The 16551-nt window shown below is 46.6% G+C and overlaps 1 protein-coding gene across 7 annotated transcripts in view; it reads left to right on the plus strand.

The window, feature by feature from the left end:
* Window positions 1–2561: 2561 nt before the first annotated feature.
* ATP2B4 (ATPase plasma membrane Ca2+ transporting 4) overlaps window positions 2562–16551 on the plus strand; it is a 103328-nt gene continuing 89338 nt past the window's right edge. For 5 of the 7 annotated variants that reach the window (XM_036015266.1, XM_028530862.2, XM_036015270.1 and 2 more), the window contains exon 1: window positions 2562–3007. The gene's annotated coding sequence lies outside the window, so the exon portion shown is untranslated. The remainder of the gene's footprint in view (window positions 3008–16551) is intronic. The other 2 variants (XM_028530860.2, XM_036015267.1) reach the window with 1 other exon arrangement.

Here is a 16551-nt window from a genome sequence, read left to right on the forward strand (position 1 = left end):
TTTGACATGTTTGATTAGTCATAGCACCTTCTTTATACACTGCATAAATCATTTTTTGAGTTTCAGTCACACTTTTACCCTCCTTGAAATAATAAAGCATAATATGCTAAAAATGTTCAGTATCTTCTTCCATCTTCAATATTAAAATGGCTGCACAAAAATTCACCAATTTGATAAGTTTTTTAAAAATGCATGCTGATATGAGAGCTGCTACAATACAATCTAACAAAATTGCTTCAAATGAAGTTAAAGACAACTAAGCATTACTAGAGCCACCTTACAGAAAAAAAAACAAACAAACTTTTTGGCCAACCCAGTACATTCATAAGTTCATTGCAGCATTATCTACAATAACCAAGATATGGAAGTTACCTAGGTGTCCATCAAGAGATGAATGAGTAAAGAAGTGATGAATATATACACTGAATAATGACAGCCTTAAAAAAAATGAAATCTTGCCATCTGCAACAACATGGATGGACTTAGAGGGTATTGTGCTGAGTGAAATAAGTCAGATAGAGAAAACCAAATGGCATATGAATTCACTTACAGGTGGAATCTAAAAAAACAGAATAAACAAATAAGTAGACCAGAAGCAGACTCCTAGATACAGAGAACACTTTCCGGGGTCCCAGATGGCAGAGGGTTTGGGGGGATGAATAAAAAGATGAAGGGATTGTGAAGTACAAATTGGTATTTACAGAATAGTAATGGTACAGCATAGGAAATAGAGTACAGCTCAGGAAATACAGTCAATAATGTCGTAATAACTATGTATGGTGTCATATGGGTACTAGATTTATTGGGGTGATCACTTTGTAAATTATATAAATGTATAATCACTGGGTTATACACCTGAAACTAAATAATATTGTATCTCAGCTGTAATTTAAAAATAAGAATTTTTTAAAGTATTTAAGTCCAGTCAGAAAAATCTACCCTACTTCAGGAAACAATATTTTTCAAAAAGTTCATTCACTTTTTAAAAAAAGTCTTATTTATTTATTTTTAAAAAGAGAGGCAGGGAGGGAGAAAGAGAAGGAGAGAAACATCAGTTGGTTGCCTCTTGCACAGGGGGTCCCCCCGAAGAGGGACCTGGCTCACAACCCATACCATGACCTGCCCTGACCTGAATTTAGGTGGCAACCTTTTGGCTTGTGGGATGGCACCCAACCCACTGAGCCACACCAGTCAGGGCAAAAGTTCCTTTACTTTTCATTTTCCCTAGCTCAGAAATAGGATGTGGCCGTATTGTTGAGAAATGGCAGGATTGGAAAGTAAAGAGAGGAAAGAAAAGACCCAAATGTTAGGAAATTGGGAAGGATGCTAATAGGTAGAGGGAAACCAGTGCCCAGGGCCTAATTCACAACTTTGTTTCTCAATGTGCATGTGGTTCTTTGACTTGGGACGGGAATGACAAGCCCCAAAGGAAGGCCCTAGTGGTGTGAAAAGTTGGGTTAGGGTGGGAGGATCAATGAGGAGTCTTCTCAAACCCCTGAAGTTGTGGTGAGTCACCTTCTTCACAGCAGTTTGCAGCTTTAACCTGCCTTCCATAAACATACGTATATGAGTGAGTATGTATGCTGAGGTAGGTGTGGGAACAGCTCATTCAATGAAGACATGGCGTGTGAACCAGTTATGGTGCATGCTTACATTTAAAAGCCATAAGATTCTAGGTGAAGTCTGTGGGTGGCATTGTTGTGCAAAGCCAGTAGGTGTGTGGCTGTGGGGGTGTGATTAACATTTTGTAGGCTGTGTATAAGTGTGCATGATGTCTAACTCTACAAATTAAAATGGAAATGTGTGCTGGAGTATGATAAATACAGAAAAATACAGGAAGCCTTGGAGTCCATCTGACTTGGTCTTGCATCCTAGATCATCCAGTGTGTAACCTTAGGCCAGTCACTGATTCTCAATTTTCTCAGCTCTGAAATAAAGATAATAATACAAAGATTTTTGTGCCATAGCCCACACATAGTAGGTCTGAAAAATAGGCAGCTGTTATCACACGCTGTGGATGTGCCTCTTGCAGGTAGAGGCAAGAGGGAGCAAAATGTGACCCAGAATTGTGTGTATGAAATCTGGACAAGGACCAGAAATCTGTACTACGACGTGTGTACAAGTGACGCGTGTTCACGTGTGTGCATCCCAAACGATTCCTTCTCCACTGAGTCCTCTATTCAGAGGGTGAAAATAATTGGTACAAGTTTCCACAGACACCTCGGTTTCTGGTTCCTGTGTCTGAGTGAGTAAGAGGTTGAGAGGCCCTTAAGAGCTGCAGGAAGCCAACCGCCTGCAGAAGCTTCCTTTTTTCCCTCCACCCATCAACGGTTGAAGGCTGCTACCCACATCCACTCCCCACCTCCACCCCCCACCTTACTTTCCTTTCAACAAGTGAGAGGGCGAAGGCGAAGAGGAAACCCGAGAGGAGAAATGATTCCTCCCCTTTCTTTCCCCCATTCCCCCTTAAGAGGATCAGGACGCAGCCGCAGCTCACATTGGGCCACCTTAAAGGAGGAGTGCCGCTCTGGCCTCGCGCCAAGTCCCACCCCCTTCCAGCTCTCGCTCCACCCCGCACTGCTGGGGAGAGCTGGCGAGCTGGAGTCTGTCCGAGTTGGCTGTAGCTGTTGCCATGACAAGCATTTTCTTAAGAGAGCTCTGCTGTTGAGACCATCCAAAACTGGGGATTGAGGGGGGAGGCACGAACTTCCTGGGGAACCATCCTTCCGAGGAAAGCGAGACCAGAGACACCCGCCCAGACCCCCTGCATTATTTTCATCCCGGAACCTGAGAGGTCCTTCCCATTGGGAGGGCCGGGGGAGGAGACCCGGCCCACTCCCCGGTCGTAGCAGGGGGAAAAAAAAAAGGCAAGAAAGCAAAGCCAGCATCTCTCGCGTGCTGCTACTTTGGGGAGACCAGTGGGTGGTCACCCCCACCCTACCCTGTCCATGGAAACCCGGAGGGAGATTCCTGCTTGGAGAAGCCTGGATCTTTGCTAGAAAGAGAGGTAGGCTTGCAAAGAGAATGAACTGATGCGCGATTTGCAAACTTTGTTTTTTCTTTCCTCTCAATGGGTTCTGAAAGTCCATGAATTTTCTCTTCCTGGCGTATTTCTTGCTGTTGGATTGGGCGAGGGGTTTGCACAGATTTGTCAAATACTGTATTTCTTTCTTAGACTCAGTTCTGAGAAATCATATAATCAAACAAGTGACTTGTTTTTCTTTTCCTAGTTTGTCATTCCTGGGCCGTGGGGGTAGGGAAATGGGGGGACTGTCTTTGGACACTCAAATTGAGCTTTTGGAACAAGCATTTCATTGCCCCCATCCGCTCCTGCCCTCCCTCTTGGCTTGGGAATGAGACGATGAATGGAAAACTTGCAAAAATATTTTCCGCGTCTGTTCCCTTTCTCGAAAGCCCCAAAGAGAGATGGGGGGAAAAAAAAGAAAGAAAAAGAAAGAACCGAATAAGAAACCTTAAAGAAGGAGGGTCTGTTGTGGGGACTGGGAGATGGGCTCACTGTGGGGTGGGAGGGTGGAAGTAGAAGTTGAGAGTGAAGAAGGGGAGTGCACAACTTAAATTTCTTTGGCTTTGTAGAGAAACCTCAGCAGTTTCTCTCTGCCACTTGCAAAACATCCTCAGATTTTCACGTCTATAATTAGCCGTGGAAAAAGCTGAGAGTTCCTTGTGCCGCTGTTGTTTGAGCGTGTGCGAAGTGTCCAGAACCAACTGTGTGAGTGTCTGTGGTAGCACCACCCCATGTAGCTCTGGTCCCAAAGGAAAGAAGGGGTGAAGGTGGAAAGTTTGCAATTTGAAGGCTGGTGACAGTGGGGCTTGTGAGTGCTTTAGCCCTTGGGGTTGGTCGCAGGCAACCGTGGGAGGAGTGTCTCTGAGTGTCTCGGGGCTGAAGAGGGAGAAATTAAGGCTGGATTGTTCCTCCCGCACCCGCCGCCCCCCTCCACACACGTTCACTCCCATTCTTGGCTCGCTTTTGAGGTAGAGGAGGCCGGCTGGCATCCTCCCCAAGCGAGTCCGGGCTCACTCCTCCATCTCAGTGACGGACTCGCGGCTCTTAGCTGGGTGTGGAGGACGCCGGAGGGGCCAGCCGCATCCTGGGAGCTAGTGGGCACTCTGGTGGCCGGAGGCAACTCTCCAGGGCATTCCTGCCGGACTTAACAATAACTTGCAGACGCGTGGTCGGCGCCGGCTGGCTTAGGGAGGAGGGATGTCAGAAGAAGAAATTCGCGGGCCCTCCTCTAAAGCCGCAGGGGGGAGGGGAAGTGAAATCCCATTCTACAGCGCCACCTCCTCCTCTGGGTGGAGATCCTCGGCTCTTAAGATCCTTCCCTCCCTCGTTGAGCCCCTCCCAGAGCTGCCCCTTATGCTCTTCCTGGGTGGAGGTGCTCCTCCAGCCCCCTCAGCCCCAGGCCCTCTTTACGTGGAAGAAGGGAAGAGAGCAGGGTCTTCTTTGGCTAGGCCAGGCCGTGCAGAGGGACCCAGCGGTCAGGAGGGACTGACTGGATGCGGGGAGGTATATGTGTAGGCGGAGGTCTGGAAGAGGTGGTGGCTCTGATGGCTAGTGAGCTATAGGATCCCACGTTCGCTCGGGGTGGTGGCATGGGGAGCTAGCTCTGGGAGGGGGTCCTGGACCTTGAAGCCGACACGTTTGTAGGGGTCAGGCCAGGGGGAGAGGAAGCACCTGCCCCCTGCCCCAGCTGGTTTGGTTGGAGGAGTGGTAAAGCGAGGGCTTAGAAACTGGAAAGAAGGAAGCAAATGACTTGGAAGAGGGCTTAATTGGGGGCCTCGGTCTTCATTTTGAGGTGTTGAATGGTTGACCTGATTGCACCCCTAAGCTCTTCCCTCCTTCCCTCTCTCCCTGTATTCTGATCTAGAAGGGAATGAGGACCTTTCTAGGTGGGCGGGGGACCCAAGATAAGATCGAGTCCTTGTTCTCCAGGAGGGGGGTGGGGATCCATTTCTTTACTCCAGCTCTGGAGCCCCATCCTTCCTGCCACCATCTTGCCGAGGTACACCACTTCTCGTCCGCAACGTGTCCCCCCCCCCCCCCCCGCAACACACACGCACCCTTCCTTCTAGGCGCATTATCCCACCCTTCCTGCAGCCCACCTTCCTATTTTCAGTGCTCTGACTAGAAATAGAGTCTGGTAGGTTTGGGGAGGGTTTTCTATTTATCGTGCACTGAGGCGCCAGCTCCGCGGCCTCCAGCCATCCCTCGGTCTGGGGACTGCGAAGCTGGACCCGGTGGCTGCGAACCCGCGGCCCCTCCCGCGTGCGCTCTGCGCCAGCGCCGCCGACGCTCCCCGCGCGCCTCTGCTGCTCTGAGCTGACTAAGGAGCCTCAGTTTCTCCCCTTCCAGTGTCCACCTCCCAGGCTAAATTCAAGGTCAAGTCGAAGGAGCACAGCTCGTTTAGTCTCCAGGACTCCCCGCACCTATCACAGTGCCCAAGACGTAAAAAGCGCTTGGTCAGTGTTTGCTGGAAGAAGGAAGTGGCATTCGGGGGGAGCCTGGGATTCACGTCATCCAGGCTAATGCTTCCACAGTAATAGTGGGAGGGAGTGGCTGAGTCAGACTTGTCAGATCTCTATGGTACCAAAAGAAAGTCAAAACGGGAGGGTCCAGTGAGGGGCAGAAGTAAAACAGTTAAGAGTTTGCCCTAGTTGTGAGTGCTGGAAGGAGATGGGAGTGTGAAGTCCCTGAGCAAGGGTATTGGGGAGCCTTCGTTTTCCGCACCCTCACAGCCTGAAGGATCTTGAGAGGAAGAGAGGACTGGCCAACCCAGCACTGACCCAGCTGCCACCTGTCAGCAATTGAAATATTCCATAGGGAACTGCCTTGTATTCAAGAATTTAGCTTCTCTCAATCACGCCCATGGGCCTTTTTCTCTTTTATTCTATGCTCCTGGTCTTGGGCCCAGCACCCAAAGACATGGATGGATAAGCTGTGTTCATCTAGGGCATTCTAGTCCACCAAGCTTTGGAGGAAGGAAAGGAAGGTGTTCATTCTTGGTCTCCAGAACGTTCATTAAAAAGGATGTTTGGCTAAGGATGACCCAGGTGTTTGATTTGACCTTGAAGAGGAATGAATGCCTTACCCTGCACCTCACTGCCTTCCCTGGAGGAACTCTTCAGTTCCCTGCTCCTCAGACATGCATTGATCCCTGTCGTTCCCACTTGGTATTTGGTGGGCAGGGGTGAGGAGAAGAGAGGGTTGAGAAAGGCAGGGCCTCTGGGTCATGAGGAAGCAGAACACCTGGTCCTCCTCAAACTGGGACAGCATCCTTTCCCCACTCGTTTCTCCTTTCTGTAGAACCCGTCATAGCAATAAAGCAGGCACTGGGACTGGCGTCCAAGAGACTTGTGTGGAATGTTTTGTACTCTGCTTCCTCTCCCAGCATCTCTCTTTGTCTCCTTTTTCCTCTTTTCCTTGTATGAGCCATTTTTGTTCCACTGACTTAATTTCCTCTGCACATGTTAAAACAGAAATCACAGGGACTTTGGACTTCTGCCTCCACTCTACACCCGTCCCATGTGTTCAGCCCACATGAAGGTGGGTTGAGAAGGGAAGCCAGGCAGGATCTAGTTAGAACCAGAGCCCTGGTCGGGAGAGGAGCTGTTGGGGGGATAGTGAAGAGGCCAAAGGAGAGAAAAGAGGTAAGAAGATCGGTGCCATGTGGCAAGATTCCCCTGCCCTCTTTTGCCTTTCCTCACTCTAGTTCCTGTCTGGCTAAAGTCTTCAGCCTCATCACTTCTCTGTGCTCTGGTTTTGCAAGTGAAGTAAAGAAATTCAGGGAGATGAACTGGAATGGAATCAAGAGACCTTCACTCTTGCCTTCTTGCCAGATCTCTAGGGCAGAGGGCTTGGGATAATGTCTTATTGGTGAGGAGGCAAAGACTCTCAGGTTGGCTCAGAGAAACTCTCAGAGCACCTCACAGCAAGATCCACCTAGATTGTGAAATCAATGCCAGGAGTGCAAACCAGTACAGTCCCTAAGGAGAGGAGATTCTAGCAAAACAGCATATGCATTCACCAAGCAGTGGTGTGGCTCAACTTCTAAGAAATTATCCAGAAAAATGCACAATTGCAAACACAAAAAGACATATGCACGAGGTGATTGATTCCCTGAGGCATATTTATAACAGGAAAGGGGATAATTGGACACTACCCAATGCCCATTCTTAATCGACTGGTTGAGTGAACATCCATACATCCGTACAGCCATATAATGAGTGCTATGAGGCCCAAAATAATGAATAGGAGCCCTATGAACTTATGACATCATTTCTAGGATATGTTATTAAATGGAAAATGCAAGATTCAAAAGACTGCATGTAACATACTACCTTTGGGTGGAGAAAGCAGGAGAAATAATACTGTTTACAGACATGTGCATGTGTGTGTGCACTGCACACACAGGTGGGATAAACCAAAAATTAATTAAAATGGTTACCTATAGAGGGTGGGCAGGAACAGGGTAGAGGAGGTAGGAATGGGAGTAAAACTTTACTGATTATATCTTTTCAGGCAGTTTTGATTTTTGAAGCAGGTAAATATTTTACATAATCACTAGTGAAATTAGATGCAAAAGAAAGAGAAAAAAAAAGCAAACCCTAAAGTGAACCATAGCAGAGGCAATGAACCTAACTGTATCAATTTGATTATTCTACAAGAAAAGAATTAATTCAAGTAATTTTTGAGTTTAATGTCCTGACTCTGTATTCTTAGTGGAATATATTGGGTTGGCTAAAATGTCCATTTAGTTTTCTCTGTAAAATACACATTTTTCATTTTTACCAATAACTTTATTGATTTGTGTATTTTGAGTATGTCAGCTCTCTGCCACTATTGGCTTCCAATGAGTGGAGGCCAGGGGTGCTGCTAAATATCTTCCAGTGCATAAGACAGCTTCACAGCAAAGAATTATTTGGCCAAAATGTCGATAGGATCAAGAAACTTCACAAACCACTTTTGACATGTTCGATCAGTCACGGCACCTTCTCCATACACTGAACAAATCTGTTTTTGTGTTTCAGTCACATTTTTACCTTTCCAGAAATAATTGTAATATGCCAAAAACACGTATATTCTTCCATCTTCAATATTAAAATGGCTGCACAAAAATTCACCAATTTTGATAAGACTTTTTTTAATGCACATTGATATGACCACTGTCACAATACAATTAACAAAATTATTTCAAATGAAGTTAAGGACAACTAAGCACTACTAGAGCCATTGTAAGGAAAAAACTAAATGAACTTTTCGGCCAACCCAATATATTCAAAGAATTACAAGAACTGAAAAAAAATCTTGAACTTTCCTTGTAGGTCTGTTACTGGTCATGGTATTGGTGTCATAAATTGTAAACTTTTATTTCTTATAGGGATAGATCAAATGAGTAACTATGTTGATATTACTGGAAATCTGGGTTTCACTATGGAAGAAGAGAGACAAAAATATGAAATGGGGAAAGGTAAAGAAGAACCCTGCATTTCTTTATGTTTCTCCTAAAACACTGTTCACTGGAAGGGTCTGGAGGCAGTGCTACATAGTAGCATTGAACACACCTCATGCCCAAGTTTTCATTTCCAAGCACCCATTTCCCACTACAAGAAAGGAGTGCTCTTTGGATAAATGGCTGATTCCTTGTCTAGGACTGGGAAACTACAAATGAGTCATGTTATGCCAGAAAGCTAGAGCATGCTTGTGACAAAAGGACATAGGCATTGGCTTAAAGGGGCTGTCTCTTACTGCGTAAATTTGGGACACATTCAGCATCTAAAAGAACAGTAACAGATTGTAAGACACTGAATAAAAGATTTCATGAGTCCATTCTGACAGTTAAAATAGATCAGAGAGGAAAAACTCTTAAAAATAAGTGTGAGCTAATGAAATGTAGAAGTAATGACAGAATTTTAAATTTACCTGTTTGCAACCCCCAATATAATAGCTGATTCAGGTTACGCTTACTAATGGTTGCTAAGACCATTGGGTGAAAGGTTGGTCTCTGTATCAGCTCGTGGATTACTTACTCCTTACAAAAGGAAAAACCTGTCCTTATACCATGAAAAGTCAGCACTGTCCACCTTCACCAAGTAACCAGACATCATTGTAACAGGGTGCAGCCAAGAGGGGGGCCCCAAATAAAGATTTGGAATGGGGTCCAGAACTCAAGGTGTCCAGGAAATATTAGAAAAAATATATAGGATGTCCTCCCCCCTCCCCCCCTACAGGTATGAGTTGGGGGAAGGGACACACGGAGCAGGAACATGCAGAGCTATTATGTTACAACAACAGCTTTGCAGCTAACCTCTGGCATGGTCATTTAGCATATCTATAACCTTTAATTGGTTTCATAGATATGTTAAGTAGCTGTGAGCATGCTTTGAGCCAGGGAGATGAAAGTGACTTCCACCCAAGATGTAACTGGGGAGCAGCTCCCCCTGGTTACAGCACCTGCACCTGCTCAAGAGCTTGGAGAAGACTGGCTCCATGACATGAGGCCACACCTGCCCAGACTTATGATGGCAGCCCAGTAAACCTGGAATAATACAGGAATGCTGGCAGTTGTAACTGGTTGTAGGAGGAGTCGAAAATGGGGGTGTGGAGGAAGGCTGGCGTGGGGATTTAAATCCAGACTCAGCAGTCATGTGAGGGGAGAACCACGAGGCTTTGGCGAGAGTGAGGACCACATGGCTTTTGGGGTGCTCCCTTTTGCCACATGGCTTAGGAAGCAGGAGAAACTTTGCCTGGAAGAAAAGGGGTGAAAGGACTCTTGCTGGTGGGCCATGAGAAGGTGCCACATGGCTTTGGATTAACTGGAGATTCTGGCGGAGACACAGCTGATGGTGCTGGGAGCCCAAATCACAGACTTCTACTTTTTTTCCTGAGATACGGTACCCTAGACTAGGGCAGAGGGAGAAGGAAGGACTCTATGTGCATCTGTGGGTATTCTAAAAGACTTTAATATTTTAATGAAGACATTGGGTCACTACTTTAAGTCTGTATAGCTTTAAATAAACATTTCCTTTTCTTTTTACAAGTCTCTGGTATTAAGAGACGTCTTTCCTCTGGCGCTGGGCATAGCGAATGTAGTGGGGGGTCCTTTCAGTAATAATATATAGTACCCCTCCTTGACCCTTTTCTGTAACAGCATTAGTGAGACCACCTGGTGTTAGTTCCTCTTGATTTGCTCTAAGAATTTCAGCCACATCACCCATGTTCTTGTCAAAAAAAATTTATCCTGAATTTCATTATAAGAAGACAAAAGACAAATCTAGAATGTGAGCCATTCTACATGACACCTGACTGAGACTTCAGAAAAGTGGACGTCATAAAAACATATTAAAATTGTGTTCTGAGGAGAAGGGTGAGGAGGCAAAAACCAGTCTAGATTTATGAAACTTCCCCTGCCTGGTGTTGCTCAGTGGATTGAGCACTGGCCTACAAACCAAAGGGTCACTGGTTCTGTTCCCAGTCAGGCACATGCCTGGATTGCAGGCCAGGTGTCCAGTAAGCGGTGCACGAGAGCCAACCACACATTGATGTGTCTCTCCCTCCCTTCCCCTCTGTCTACAAATAAATAAATAAAATCTTTAAAATAAAAAAATAATAAACTAAAGAGACAAATACATTGTCTCTTTGTATAATGCATTGTATTATAGTCAAATACAATGCATAAACCTTAATTGAATCCTGGGTCACACACACATAAAGACATCCTGGGGGACAACTGGGAAATTTTTCACGTAGATAATAGGTGATATGTAATTATTGTTAAATTTTTAAGGTATGATAGTGGTGATGATGATGGTTTTGTAGGAGAATGTCTTTATTCTTGGAGATTATGCAGAAGTATTAGGGACAAAGTGTCTGCAAGTGATTTTCAAATGGTTCAGCAAAAGAAGTGTGTGTGTGTGTGTGTGTGTGTGTGTGTACACATCAAGAGAGGGCATACAAAAGGTTAACAATTGGTGAATCTGTGTGAAGGATCCGAGTTGCTTATTGTACTGTTTTTTCAGTGTTTCAGGTTTGAAACTTTTCCTAATACTAAGTTGGAAGAGAAGTCAATAGAGGGAGGATTCCCAGTTTCCTGGACTCCTCCTACTCACCTTCCAAACTCCTGGCCAACTAAGCTCCTGAGTCACCACCGAGCGCACACAAGGGATCTGACAGTGTACTTCCCTCAGGGAGCCTTCCTTCTCACCCTCAGATGGGAAGCAGTGGGGCACACTGGGTGGGCCACACTGGGTGGGCCAGCTGCGACCCTGGGCAGCTGGTGGGAGCAGGCATTCCCCTGGTGAGGAAGCCTAGGGATAGAGGGCTTCCAGGATCACTCACCTACCTTTTGAGTAGGTATCTCACAAGGAATCCACCAGTATCCTGGAGACATCTTTTTTGAATCCTATAATTGGGTGATTCTGAGAGAACCTGGCTCTGCTTGCCCTGAGCTTTCAAGCCTGGGCTAAGCCAGGCCTAAAGCTGCCTAGAAAAGGCAACCCCTCACCCCAACTTCACCCGCTTCCCAGCAGGGACAGCATACCAGCTATACTGTCAGTGACCCAGATCACCATGAGTCGCCCACTGCCACCCCCAGCCTAGGTCTGGAGAGAGATCAGGTTTCCAGTACTGATCCTTGATCCTCCTCTCTCTCTCTCTCTCTCTCTCTCTCTCTCTCTCTCTCTCCCTCTCCCCCCCCTCTCTCCCTCTCCCCTCTCCCTCCTCCCCCCACCACCCCTCCCCCGGAAACCCTGGAGCCAGGCCTAGCGTGACTCAGGCTCTTTTCTTGTAGGAGAGGGCTATTGATCCTTCAGTCAATTCTCCTTCTGTCTTGCTAGGGAGCCTGAAAACATGGGAGTCAGGAAGTTGGGAGGGGGCAGACAGGGAGGAGTTTGTTCTCCTGTTGCTGCCAGGCCTGCCGGAAGAGCATGGGACTGGGAGTCAGAAAACTGGTGATCTGGGCTGTTACATGACCTTGACAAGCCAGTGATGTCCATGGGCCTTCATCTCCCCCCTGTACAATGAAGAGGAGATTAGACAAACAGGCATTTCTGATTCGAGACTCTCCTTTTCTACAAAGAGGCTAAACTCTCAATGCTCAAACCAAACCCGTTTTATCACAGACTCTACCACAATCTAACAGCCTGTAGCGAAGTTCCATCTTTCTAGCCAGGATGACCAAGGAGACCTGAAAGTTTCTGCCTTATTGGTAGCTGCCTTTGAGTTTTGCGGGTAGGACATGTTATAAGATTCCCCATCTCACCTTGCTGGAATTTCAGTTAAGAATTACCTACTTGCCCTGGCCAATGTGGCTCAGTTGGTTGGTGCGTCCTCCCATACACCAAAAGGTTGTGGGTTTGATTCCCAGTTGGGGCACATATGGGAAGGTAACCAATAGATGTTTTCTCTCGCTCTCTCCTTGCCCCTTCCTTTCTCTAAAAGCAATAAACATATTATTTTTAAAGTGCCTACTCAACACCTTCCAAGACCACAGCTCTGTAATGTTCTAAGCCAGAAGCTAAGAAAGATTGGATAGAAATACAGAAATCCAAGCCTTCAGGGTGTTTACTATCTTCTATGGAACATGATCCCCAGATAGTTACTAGGTCCAACCATACGAAATTGCCAATATGCAACTACTTTTGACCTACATTATGATTAGACACTAGAAATCACGGACCACAGTCAATACTATGGGATGGAGAGATGAGGTTCTCATCTGAAATGTGGGTTGGGTTTGGAGACGTTTGGGTAAGCTGCCAGCTGCTAGGCCAGGCTGCCTTCCCTCTCAATCCAGACTTTTGGCTCTGGAGGTAGACATTGGCTGAGCCTTTGTCCAGACTCTGGTTGAGATTCTAGCATTAGCCTTTCTGGTGACTGGCCAAGGCTGCTGCCCCTGGGTAGAGAGGAGAGTGCTGTCCATTTGTAGTCCACTGTTCCTATGCCCTGAATGTCCTGTTTCATATCTTGGGAAGTGAGGATGGAGGAATGTAAGAAAGGAGGAAATAGAAAATATTCATCCTCTTCCCCCTGTCTAGTGGCAGACAAGAACAGGGATACATCCTTGAAGCCTCATCTGGCACAGGGACACATGATGCTGGGAGCTGAAGGAGTGTTAGTGGGAATGTGGAGACCAGAATTTGGCAGGGCTTACCTGGAAATTATCCTTGGAGGAGATGCTTGCCAAACAGGATATGAATGAGGAGAGAGGACAGATTTGATGGAGGATGGAAGAGAGGACGGGGGAGAGGAGGTGGGTTGGGAGGAAGGGCTGTGCTACTGCATCTGGTTGAGGACACTGAGCATCATGGAGAGTCAGATACTCTGGCAGGTGAGGGAGGCTGTCATCCCCCAACCCCCACCTCCACCCTCACCCCAACCCCCCACTGGACCTCTTCCAGTCTTTATCTGAGCAGGATGGCATCTGGTCTCAGCAGCAGCCTGCTTCCTGCCTGTTCTCCTGGTGGTGGTCAACTGTTAGGATGATTTCTCAATGTTTCTTCCCTGCTGTCTGTACTATACCTTTCTTTGTGGGAAGTACTCGCAGGACATTGTTAGGATGCTAGAATAGGTGCAGCTGGCATCCAAACTTCCAGGGGATTTCTGACCTTGGTACCGAGAAGGTCAGTCCCCAGACTTTGGGGTGGGTAAGGGGAGGGGGCAGCTCATTTTATTGAGCCAGAGCATTTGAGATGGATAGAGTTGGAGAAATGGCCCAATTTTCCTCTTTTGCAAGTGAGAGAACTGAAACCTAGAAAGTTGCACAAGGATACCAGACTAGTTTATTAAGCCCAAGACAGAGCGCTAGAGCCCCAATCTCCCCACTCCATGTCTGTGAGTGGGTCCCTGACCCCATCAGTGTATCACTATGACCCAGATCAAGGACAGAGCTCCTCAGCCCCCAGTTTCTCAACCTGTATAATGGGGAAAACCATTCCAGCCCCTGCAAGGATGTGTGGCATGCTGAGGTCATGTGCTAGAAGCACTTCAGAAGAAAGATGCTAGAAACCATAAAAGCTCTGCACCAGGATTGTTGCTGCTATTATTACCAGTTAATGTCATTAGCACTAGAGAAAATGCAAAGGAGAAACACTCTTGGCACCACCCTCATTACTGTGAAGCTCCTAATGGAACTGCATTTCTTCTCTTGGTCCTTCTGCAGCCCCTCCCAGACAGGGGCCCTGAGCTGGGACAACCAGAGTAATTGAGAGGGAGCAGAAGTCCTGGAAAGGGATGGCAGAGCATTCCTCCTGCCTGGGCATACCTGCCCCTGCCCTTTTCTCCAGGTGTGGCCATTCTGAAAGGTCAGAGGAAGTGTGGAAGGGAAGCATTCTGACCAACTTCTTCCTCAGCAGCTGACTGAACCTGAGTGACTATGGAGCTCTGATTTGGGGGCTAAGAGTCAGGGGAGTGGGGTCACTGTAATGCGACAACACAGGCTGATTTTATTGCCAAGCCAATCTGTCATTCATTCACTCTTTCATTTGCTCATTCAACAAACAGTGAAGTGGGCACAAACTGAATGCCAGGTATTATGTTAGGATTTGGGGAGAAGCAGGGTCCAGGAGGTAGGGAGTGGCTAAGAACCGCCTACTTAACAGCTCAAGGAGGTGTATCCTGAGCCTAGGGGTGCACAGCAAACCCTGATTGCATCAGTGTTCTAGAGAGCTTGCATTTGTGTCCCTGGAGGCCACTTTAACCCCTGACTTCAGGAATATAAAGCCCTGACTCCGGGCATAATTGGGCTGGGAGGGACCTTGCAGACCATTACAGGGTGCCAGTGGGTTACCAAAGAACTGCGGCCTGATGGTGAGGGACTTGCCCTTGTCCTTTGCCAGAGCAAGCCTTCTCTTGGGCCAGAGCTTGGTGCTGAAGCTGAGTGTTCATCCAGCCTGCTATATCCTGTCCTTGGGGTGGCATCCCAGTGTTAACCTGACTTTGCCACCCCCCTGCTTGTGTTCTAGGGCCCCTGAGTCTGTTGAATGCCCAGAAGGCATCTGAATAGAAACCTTGGGGTGAACAGATAAATTTATGGAGACACCGTCCAGTTTCTCTTTTAATCCTTACTTCTCATTTTAGCCCCTTCACCCTACTTTCCAGAGGCCATGTAGTATTACAGGATAAAAGGGTGAATTTAGTTTTGGTTGGTACATATTACACATACTTTTATTGAGCCTCAATTTTCCCATCTATAAAATCTATGTAATAGCACCTATCATTATCTACCCTGTAGAGTGTCATGATGGACAAATTAGACATGGGAGGTGACAGCATTGAATGAACACTAAAATGTTAGATCTATGTGCTAGCCTTCTCATTTCAGTCCCTTCTCTTCACTGCCCAGCCTCAGGGCCTCACTCTCTACTCCAGATCCTACTCTTACTATGTCTTCCCTCCTCACCTAGACCAAGACCTAAAATAATGCTTGTTGTATCTTATATAATAATAACTATAAGTGATAGTCTAAGCTAACTAACATTCATTAATTATGTTCTAGGTAGTAAACTTGGATTTCTCATTTAATATTCTCAGCAAGTAATAAAGCCTATATTAGTATTGTCTTCATTTTGCAAATTCATAAAGGTATTCATAAAACGTAGGGCTGAGGCCCTACCCTCCTCCAGCCTATATGTGGATTTCCTCTTTGCATTGCTAAGTGACTGACTGGTTAACAAGAACAGGGAGAGATTCAAGCATTTATTGAATGTCGACTAAATGCCAGCTGCTTTCAAATTATGTCACAACAACCACCTTCTGAAATAGGTACAGGATTTGCCTTAGAGATAATCTGGTTGTAAGAACAGAAACCCACTCAAAGAAGCAAAAGTAAAAGGGGCTTTACTGGAAGGCTACAGAGAAATATCGTGGAACTTAGTGGTGGGAAGCACAGCCCCTGTGTGGACTGTGCCTTCTCTCTGGAGCCACAGCACTGTCTTCATTGCTTCCTTGTCCACACGTGCACTGCCTGTGGTGGGTAACCAAGCAGCAGGTTCAGTCTCCAAGTCTATATGACCTTCCCATTTACCTCTCCAGAGTAAATTAACTCAGTCTCTCAGCCCAAATGCCAGGAAATGCTGATTCCAGCTAGGTCCAGTGTGCACCCCTGCTAATTGTCTATGGCCTGCTGGAGGGGGTGGGGACTAATCAAACACAACCACCTCAGCCTATCCCTTCCTTGACCTTAGATGGATTCCAATCCAAGTATGCTCCTTATCCCACCTGACTGTCATTAGGACAGCACAGAGATGATGCGCTGGTGGCAGCCCAGAAATAAGAGGCCATGTGAATTGTCCCGGAATATGTGGGTTTGGGTGGATCTGGAAAAATAGATTACCATTTGGAACCCTGCTGCATGCCAAGCATTTTATATACATTATCTTTAATGCTTACAATATCCTGCAATATGTTATTGTCTCTGTTTTGTAGATAAGAAAGCTAACACTCAGGGAGTTAAGTAGCTTGCCCAGAGGTCATCTGGCTGCTTAGAGTTGGTGATTTGACCCAGGCCTTCTCTGACACTAAGATCAATGCCCTTT

This window comes from Phyllostomus discolor, chromosome 14, assembly GCF_004126475.2.
Source record: "Phyllostomus discolor isolate MPI-MPIP mPhyDis1 chromosome 14, mPhyDis1.pri.v3, whole genome shotgun sequence".
NCBI lineage: Eukaryota > Metazoa > Chordata > Mammalia > Chiroptera > Phyllostomidae > Phyllostomus > Phyllostomus discolor.